Consider the following 10,729-nt stretch of genomic DNA (forward strand, 5'->3'; position numbering starts at 1 on the left):
TATCTTGTACAGAGCCATGAGACACATTGCTCAGAGGAAAGCCTGGAACCAAGAAATGACTGCCTGGCATTAAGGTACTGGCCTAGAGCCATTGGTGTTAAGACCGTGTGGGTTTAAAAGAGCTTGCCCAGATGGCTTCTGCCCTATAACCAGTACAGTCATAAACAACATGTGCTATTTCCTCATCATCTATCACAGAGGCTTCCCTTGGTCAGAGAGAGCACAAGCCTGATTATTCTTGGCTCATCTTTTCTTGCTGGACAAGAGCTCCCTGGTTCACATTCGGATTTAGTAGAATTGGTCTTGTCACTCCCAGATTACTAGTTTAACTGCTCCACTAGGGGAACATCCAGGAACGGATGGGAAGAGGTTCCAAAACTTGAGACCAAAAATTCTGAGTGCAATTCTCTCTTTTTTTTGGTCTCAGTAAGTTTGAACCATATTTGATGCAATGTCAGATTCATAAGGTCTTGGCTCTGAAGTCCAATTCCCAAACCAAAGGTTCCTTTGATAATATGAAGCATTGTGCATTGCCTCTTCCATTTGTTTTGCTGTTTGCATCTCTAATGAAAAGCAGTAAGTTAAAGAAAAACATACAAGAAAAACGAAGCATGTGCAGTCAGGGAAAACTCATGGCACAGCTGTTCCTTTAGTTGTCAACATTACGAATGTGTGAGACTTCCAAAGCCAAAATCTCACATCAACCTTGATAATTACATCAACTGCAGGGAAACACCTCCAGTAATAAAGGAGATCAACGTTCTTGATTGCTGGAATTCTAATAATTTGTTTTTAATTTTGTATGTATTTAAGCAGATAAAAAGAAACAAAAATTTTTTGCTGGATCTTTGCCTTGGAACAACTATTTGTCTCACTCTGTTTACCTGACGCTAAAAAGTTCCTTTCTTCACCCTGTCTAGGTGGTATCTCTAAAGACAGACCAATGCAAGTGAGCAAAAGGACTTCATTCTAAATCTCATGCAGGCAAGGAGTATCTTGTGGATTTCCAGATGCTGTCTGTTAGATCATAAACAAGTGCTGCTTTATAGTTCCAATAGTGCAGTGCTGATCATCTTTGCCTACAAAAGCAGGGACCCAAAAAATCCTCAAAGGTTTTGCCTCTCCAGAAAGTGTAGTGTTAAACAGACACACATGTCCCCAAAAGCCTCTTTATAACGTGACTAAAAAAATACATTCTACTGCACCAGTTTGTTAATTATTTTTTGAGCAGTCACAGCCACATTTGTTCAAAAGCATTTCTTTAATGAGCAAGAAATGGAACCTGATTTGGAATGACCATTTCAAACCCAACTTCAAGTACAAATAACAAAGCTACAGACACACTAAATTCAGGCTAGCTATATGATTAAGGAGCACTTACAATTGCATAGGTTAGAAGTAAAAGCAGTGTGAGACATTTAAAATTAGGATAAATTTGATATCATTTCATGGACAGATTTGAACCTGTCAAAATGATCTAGCCACATATTTTCCACTAGTGGGTACCTTCCAGAATAGATAATGGATAGGAAACATCAAGCCAGAAGTTGATCTACAGTAAGCTGTAAGCAAAAGGGAGTTCTAATTGAAAGCATTTCCATACCTTGGGCACTGCTGAGTGGCTGCCATGTTAATTATATGATCCCTTCTTCTAAAGCAATCTTCCACTTGGATACCAAGTTTAACTCCTGCCAAGAGGTCTCTGAAATGTCATCAACAATTGTGTTTTCTGACAAAAACATAAAGTTAACTAATTGTAAGCACCCTTTGCTGATGAACTTAAGAAAACCCCACTGGCTTCTCTTCCTGGAGAGACAGAAAATAACGTGGGTCATGTGCATTAATATTTTTGCACTGACATAACTTTGGCACAGGTCTTGGGTTCTTGCCAAGGTGCCACCTGGAACCGACAGCATACATTGAACACAACACAGAGCAACAGTCATATAAAATTAAATCACAATCCAGCCCAGTGCCTTACCTCTGGGAAAGGGACATAAGGGTGTATCTGGGGGAGAAGTATGGAAAACAAGGCAGATATAGCATGATCCTCCTCTTAATAATCCTGCCTTGACATCTGTGCAATTTAAACTCATCCAGTACTAAAGGTCCCATCCCCATGTGCCTTGCTTTGCATTTATCAGAGCTGTGTTTGTGGAATTGAAATCCCTGATCACTAGGTTTCATTAGTAACATAGCAAAGAAGCAGTTTATCTGGTAGCAGAAAGCCTCCTTAACCACAGCCAGGATTGTTGTCACCCAAACAGATTAGTGGTTAATAATAGATTGATATAGCAGTCTACAACTTCATTTTACAGGCATGACTAAGGTAATATTTCACCTCTGCTTTCATTTGAGTCAGGCATTTATTTGCCAGGCATGTGGTAGCATAACATAGATGTTTTACGATTGAACCAAGGCCAATTTCACATCCAGATGGTAGCAGCAGTGCTCTGGCAATGTGGGCAGTCTCCTCAAAAAAAGCAAAGGATTGAAATTGCCAGGAGAATCTGTCTTCAATTTTTTTTCCCAGGAGCAATGGGCATCTCCAGATTTAGAAAGCTGAGCAGGTCTTTGCAATTGTCAATACATCTTTAGCCTCTTCCCTTTTTATGCCTCTTTTAAACATATATCCACATTCATGAAATCACCACTTCTTCCAAACATTCTTCTGAAAATCGAGATCACTGACTGTGTGTCTGCAAAGCATTCCTCTATAGAAGTGGATATTAAAACAAGTACAAACTGTTCTGGCTGCCCCTTGTTGAATTGCTTCCTCATACGGACATACTTTCTGCAGACATTGAAATTCTTCATAAGGGGCTGCCCCATTTGGTGTTGGTTTGCACAAGCACTTGATTTTAACATATGAGGAAAGGATGTTTTACAGGATAATGTTACAGCTGTCATGAAAAGAGCTAGCCCAGTGTATTTTTGGAGAAGGGATAAAGGAAAGAAAGGGGTAGTTGCACTACTTTGTGATAGCAATGCCCCTGGCATTATGTTTCTTATCAACTTTCAGCCTTTCCCCACAAACTGTTAAACCACTTATAGCTACAATAATGCTTTTTACCCTCTAATCTTTCCTCATTTACAGTAATTTTCCTATAATCATACAGGGCTAGAGATGGCTAATGTGACACTGTGCCATCCTGGCTAGCTCAGCCTTCAAAAGCTGTCATTTTATTCCTATCTCTCCCACCAGACTGGTGATATTGTGCCAAGCTGTTTCCTCCTTTGGAAAATAAATGAAATTATTTTGGAATCTCCTTTGCAAGTCTGCTGACACAGCACACTGTATTAGAGCTGGACAATATCATGACTATTGCTGTTATTCTTAATGTTTGAGAGCTGATTTGCAATCTCTCTACCTTTCCCTTTTCATTTTCATGGAGGAGGCAGAAATCAGCAGGTGATAGGATCTGCAGGATTTATTTTTTATTATTGACCTTTTTCAGGAACTTTTTATTTCCTTTCTAAAATACACATAAGGACAAATCAAAATATTCAGCACTATCTTTGAATGGCTTTCTACATTTATTTTTATTTTATTCTTTTTACTGTCTTTCTACCACCTCCTTAACAAAGACAGAAATGAATGGAATTCCATTTTGGAAAGGCATGAGAAACAGATGCAAACATGTGTGCATTAGGCAAGGCATTCTCTGAAACCTCTTCTATTGGAAGAGCAGATTTAGGAAGATATTTAATGCTGGTAGCCTGTTGAATGGCTACCAAAGAGACTGCAGGATCCCTGTCCACCCAGGTATACAAATGTATCTCACAAGTAAATATATATGTATAAAAGTGTGCCTATACATATTCCTCAGAGCAGAATTGCAAAGCTAGAATTAGAATAAGCAGTTTCTGTATGTCCCCTTTTCGGCTGTATTTCCTGGTTTAATAAGCTTGATACTATTTACAATGTTTTTTAGAACAGTTCTCTGGTTCTCAACACCTCCTTTCCCTGCATTTTAATGGGATCTCAGTCCAGACAGATAAAGCTAATATAGGATTGCAGCTAAGCCTGTAGAACTCATGAGACTGGTGGGATTCCTGGAGGGTTTTCCTGTTCTCTGGTTTCCAAATGTCAGCAAGAAATTCACAGCAGTGTTGCCTACCCCTAGAATTGTTCTAGCATCTGAAAGCAGCTCACTTTGTACCTGGGGAATGTTTGTGGAGGGGTTGCCCATGGAGGCAAAACATGCACAGAATGACAGTCCAGACCTCTGAGCATTTTTTTGTCAGGCACAGCATATCTGGTCTCTGGTGAATCTTACCCCAAATCCTGCAGATTTGGCCAATTTTGTCTGCAGAACAAAACAATGGGAACTGTCTTCATGTTCCAGGCTAAAACCTAGAGAAATCCTCTTTCTTGGCCTGTCAGCCTAGGGATGGCTGAGATAATGAATATTTGTACTCTCAGAACCAGGCTGTGATTCCAGTTCATATGTGTTTCAGTTATGAGAAATTTGATTCACTCTGGCCCAGAGAGGAGCTGAACTGGTGTCCTAGCACTGAACAATGATTTTCAGAATATCCAACCAGTAAAGAAGTCTCCACATGAAGGATTTTTAATGCAGCACAGTAGAAGGACCCTTCTGGAGACCCTTCTGACCTCATACTGAAGAGGGAGTGGTTGAGATAATGGGTCCTATAAACTTTGCAGGATCTGATGTTTTACATGCAGCCCTGTGTTTATCACAAGCAAGGAGGAGAAATTTCCTTGGGCATCTCTTGCTTGGCTGTTGTGTATTTTACTGTAGTCACCAGTTTACTGTAATATGATAAGATACCATGATTCTGCTGTTCAACTCCATGGCCACTTCTGTAAATACAACTCAGTGAGGCCCAGTCTCCCAGGAGGTTACTCAGCTCATCCTTTGTTGGCAAAAAACATCCCTCCTACAGTATTTGGTGCACTGAGTGTTGGAGATTTAGTCCTCACAGGACCAGAGACTTCTGCATAGGCAGGTTGCACAAAATTAATAGAAAAGTAAGATCAGGCAATGACATGAAGAGCAGAGCCCTTTCCACTCTCTTTTGGCAGTTAGTGGATCTTCTTGACAAAAAGGCACCACATGATGCCAGATTCAAGGCTGAGCAGGAAACAGACCTTTCTGTGGGGACAACAGTAAAGGGCAGAATTAGACCAGCAAAGCATGAAGTGACAAAGATTAGAAGGATGAAAGTGCCTTGTCCCTCAAGAGCTCAAGTCCATCCTCTGGGAAGACATATATTTGGGACTCATCTCTGTCTTCTTCATCTCTTCCAGCACTGACCCCAACAACAGGCAGAGATGTTCTTCACAAGGTGGTCAGAGAGCTGTTGTCTTCATGGTTTTCCTCAGCACTGTGATGCCTTGTCAGTATTAAAGTGAGGGCATCATCCTCTATCTGCTTTGGAGTGAGGAGAAAAACCTTGAACAGCAAAATGATATAATTGTGATAATTTTCTGTGATGAGACTGCCTCTATTATTAGAAAAATTCCAATTTTCAGCTGGGGTCTATTTTCTAAGCTCCAAAGAGCAGCCGTGGTGTGGCATACATTTTCTTACCTAGCTTAAATGTTCTTGTACAGGAACATCCATAAAAGGCATGATTTTGGTACAGAAGGACAACACAGATTTTGCATTAAAGTCTGATCTTCAACCATATGTGGGAAACACGTTATATATCCCAATAGTCAGTAGCATAACCTTCAGTCCCTTCCCTGGTGCTTTTTCCTGCCTGAACTTAACTTTAAATTATAGTGGCTAGCAATATCCACCAGGAGACGCTAAAGTAATCTGAGATCCTGGGGCACATGGAAGGCCTGATCACACCCTCTGTGCCCTAATCCTGCCCCTCCTTGTAGCTGCAGGCAGGCAGGAGCTCGGCAAGCGGCAGGCCTGTGCCACGGAGAGCTGGTGGGACCTTCCTGCCTCCAGAGATGCTGACTCGATTTGCTGGTCCAGTGCAATAAAACCCCTGTCCCTTCCAGCCCCAGCACAGGGTACGGGTGTAGGTGACAGTGATGTTGGTGTCACCCCTTTGCCTGTGTGGGCTTTATGGCCGGAGGGCTGTGACAAGGAGGAGTAAGTGTGTCTGGCACGCTGAGAGAGAGAGAGAGAGACACAGCTCCAGGCACAGGCATGATGACAGTGATGGTGAAATCATTAGCCCAGGATTACAGTGAGAGATGGGGCCTGAGCCACAAGAGCAGAATCTGCATCCAAAGCTCAGGAGTGGTGGGGTTGAGCTTGGGCCCCTCTCATAGTCAAACTTTGGTGCAGAATTCAGCAAAAGACACACTAGGCCCAAGGGAGAAAATACAACTTATTCGCACACACAGATTAGCTGTGGAGGGGGATGCAGGGAAATACCTGCCAAGTACACTGTTTGAATATTAATTATCTCCTCTTCTTCTCTAATTTTTAAAATTTTCCTCCTTCCCCCCCCCCCCTCCCCAGTGGGAAGGCCCTCCCCATTTTTATATCAGATCTGGTGCCTTTATTTCCTTCTCAATGAGACATTCCATCCTTCCTGAGCACATTGAGCAACTCCCATCCCTCCCTTGGAGAGCAAATGTCCAGCCTGTCTTGAAAAAGACAAACTGCCTACCAAGGCAAAGGAAGCTGCAGGCTGATTCAGAGCTAGGGTACCCAAATTCAGCCCCAGCTGGAGGGAGAAAAAAAAAAAAAAGAATAAAGGTCACCTTTAGATTTCAATCAAGATTATAATTTCCCAAATTCACGCTTATTTTAGTAAGGGGGCTGAGATAGATTGCTAAACTGAAACTTCCTGGCCCACTGAGGATATTACAGCTTTGGAGTAAAATTTTGCTAAAGGCCCCGCAGGTTTGAATTCTTTTCCAGCTATAGCTCGATTTTCTGTTTGAACAAACCAACAGTGAAGGTCGTGGCTGGTTAATATTGTGACTGGTTCTGTGCTTTGTGACAGTGCCTCTTGCAACCTTTAGGGAAGAAGATTTGGAAGACTGGGTAGTCAGGGGTGAGGCTTGAACACTAGTGCAGCTCTGGCAAAGCATGAAAAACAAGAACTGCTCTGTCTTGCCTCATTTGTTGAAGATTAATTTAAATTTAAATTTAAATTTTATGCTTGCTAGCTAGGATGCTCCTTGTTTTATGCCTTTGCAGAGATTGCTTCAAGGGTCATTTGAAGAAAAGAAAGTTGAGGGTTGACAGAATCTACTGAAAACCATCTATGAGACATGGCCACTTGTAGTACTTTGATACTTTCAATCATTCTCCTGGACAGAAGTCCACCCTCCTGAGGACAAAAGTCTATGTGAAAAAAGGAGATTTTCTCCTGTGCCATTACCACGAAACTGCTACAAGGATGCTACAACCTTTTCCACTTTGATCTTTACCAACTGATTATAAACTGGTGGAGGATTTGTGCCTTGTAGGATCAGGATTGCTGCTGGTGGTGTTTTGATCTCTCTGTCAAGGGAATAAGCAGCAAACAATAAGAACAATTATTGTCACAACTGTCCCCATCCAGAGAAACCCTTCCCTGATACCAGCACCAGTGCAAGCCTAGAGAAGAGCATGACAGAAGGCAATCCTGTAGTGGTCTTTCCTCTGTTCTTGCAGTTTCAAGTCACATGGATTACTTTGTATGTAATGTCTTTCCCTTGATTGTTCCCTCACCAGCTGATCCAACCACATGATGAACGTGGTGTCCTGAGGCTGGGCACAGCTAAGTTACCTGTAGTGAGAGCAGCCACCCCTTTTTTTGTTTTGATCCTGCATCCTACTAGTTTAACTTGATACCTGCCCAGTCTCTCCTTCCCAGCATGAGTTGCACACAGCCAAAAAAAAAAATCTCAAATCTCCCCTGGGGCTGGGGTCGACTGTGGAGATAATCTCCTTTTATAAATACCAGTGGAAAATTTTCCCCAGGGTGCTTCTAAGCTGTGTCCACGAGATGAATCCACGGAGTCCCATAGGCTTGGATCAGAGACAGGCTTGGATCACAAAGGGGCTGATGTGTGTGATAATTTATAGGCAGGGCTGGGCTGGCACAATGATGTGGACACTTACACTGTCTTCTAATGAACCTCTTATTGAGGTTTATTAGACCTCCAGAGCATTTCTATTCTTACCAGAAAGACAAATTTACTGGGGCTGTTTTTATTTTTTTCAGTAAATAAATTGATCCAGCCCAGATTTGGACCTTTTACAGATTTAAAATGTAAACCATCACCCAGAGAACCTAGAAAGGATAAAAAGTATGGGAAGACGTCGTTGCAAAATACAAAGACATTTATTTTCCGACTAAGCAACTAAGCTTTAAGGTTTTGTGGACTGTATGACAACACTAATTGGCAAGCACTAATTGGCAAATTTAGAAACTCCTCCTGCAATGCAGAAGTAAAATAGCTGTTCAGTAATAATCCCTCTTGGAACAAAGACAGAAAATTCAACATCTTTTCAGATTCCAAAGTTAGACAGGGGCCATGGGTTTCATGAACAGCTTCTCCAGGGATTGCATTTGTAAACCATAAATAGATTAAGAAAATCCACTTCTGCAAAATAGCCTCATTACAGTGAATTTTTCCCTTACTTAAATCCTATCTGCATTTGTGCTGTAAAATCTCCAAAAGTTGTGGTAGGGTTGGAATATTGTTGCAATGCAGTGCTTTGCTTGATCAAACAAAGAAGGGAGGAGAAAAAGAAAGTATCTAAACAGAGATATTTCCTGGGAAACAGATAAATGGCAGTATTTGATTTGGGTTTGGTTGGGCTTTTTCTCACCAAAACAACTTCTATATGTTTCTACAGATCTGGAAGTCATGGATTGTTTAGATATCCATGAGATTTCTCCCCAGCCACATTATTCGAAAAGAAAAATATACTTGTAACAGACAAACAGACAAAGTGATGAAAAACTAGAGGAAATAGTATAAGAAAAAACATAGAACTTGGAGCTGTGTTTCTCACCTGGGACTGGTTTTGCTAGCCAGGAGAATGGCAGATAGAGCAAGAATGATCTGTAATACACAAGGTGCAGCCTCACTAGTTACTTTTGTGTCCCTATCTTTCAAACACATAAAGATCTGAGCTTCATGAATATGCCTTATGGAGGTGTAAGATGTAGGACTGGGGAAAATTGCTATACCTGTGTAATTGAAAACAATGTCTTTAAAGGGAGCCTACAAGTGTAAGAAGAAAAAGATAAGAAGAGAAAGAAAAAAGAAGAAAAGAAAAAGAAAAGAAGAAAAAGAAAAGAAGAGAATAAAAGAAAAAAGGGAAAAGAGAAGAAAGATCAACAGATTCAAGGATAAATGGTACAGAGTCACAAATATAAATGCAGGGTTATGTAGAAGTTATATATATTATAGATACAAGAAAAAAGATCTACTGTAAAGCAGAGCATAACCCTTATGTTGGTTCAGGAGTCTATACCAAATATTTCCAGCAGATAAGCTTTGTGAATGCCCTTCTCCCCAAAGCGCTGCTTTGATCACCAAAAAGAAGACTAAAAGGAGACTTGACAGGAATAAATTTTAAATACTGTTTGAATGTTTTAAATACTGGGTTTTAACCCAGTGGAGAAAACACTGCTAAAAAACTATAGTCTGTGTTTTTCGTGGAGGGTGAAAATATAGACATTTTGGAGTTACCTAAAATGAGAGAAAAACCATGGAAGGTCAGACTTGAACTTGCTGTCAGCTTAGAGGTGAAAAATTTAAATCTGTTTTCACAATCAAAAAAGAAGCAAAAAGACAAAAGGAAAAAAAAAACAATAAAAAGAGAAAATTCCTTTATCAGGTCACTTTCTAGCTGCCCTTAAGGTGATTTTATCGTAATGGTTCTTCTTCTGATGTGGACACCTGCTCAGTGAGAACTATGCTAAGCCCACTAATTCATTTCACAGCATCATTGGTAGGAAATCATGTGTAACAAAGTCCAGGCCATGTGCATGCAGATGGTTTTTTTTAGTCATTGTTGTGAAAAGATTTTGGGGATGATGAGTTACAATCACAGACTTTTCAGTTGTATTTTTTTTTGCTAAAAGCAATTGTTGCAGCAAGAGTACCTGGTTCATAAACTGTCTGCTTTAGCAGAAGGATGCAGAAATTATACACATGATGACCCAGATGTTTTGAGATATATTTAGGTAGCCAAGTTGTACTCATTTCAGAGGGAGTGAGACCTCCTGAACCTTCTAAGCACTATGCTATTTTCCCATCATATCTTAGAGCATTATTCTTCAGGTTCTAACTCAGCTAACTTCTCTTTAGTATCCTCCTTGGTTCCTTACTTCTAAGATTTGTTCACTGTATTCTAACTCTGTTGTACCATGCCTTTCACTTGAGTTTCTTGCTGTTTTATATCCATGTTCCATCCTTCTGTCACATACACTGGAACTTTTTTCTGATCCCAGTATCAAAAGGTCCTTTTTGACTTTTCTGATGTGGTTCCATTGGCTGAATATAGAGAATTTGTCTGACTTGTTTTTATTTTAGAGAAAATACTTTGGTCTTTTTTGTCAGCCTTTTTTGATAGTCTGTGTATCTGGCAACAAAGCAAGAAAAAGCCAAGGAAGTGTTATAATGCCCATTTTAGGAAACTGAGGCAGAGCAAGGGAAAGAATGAGAGAGGAATTGTCCACGTGAGTCACGTAAAGACCACAGAGCATCAAGCTCTGGTCTGTGGAGTCACAGGATACATTAAACCCAAACACTGAGATTCCCTTCTATTCAGCAAATCACTTAAAA

Source organism: Ammospiza caudacuta, chromosome 8, assembly GCF_027887145.1.
Source record: "Ammospiza caudacuta isolate bAmmCau1 chromosome 8, bAmmCau1.pri, whole genome shotgun sequence".
NCBI classification, from domain to species: Eukaryota; Metazoa; Chordata; class Aves; order Passeriformes; family Passerellidae; genus Ammospiza; species Ammospiza caudacuta.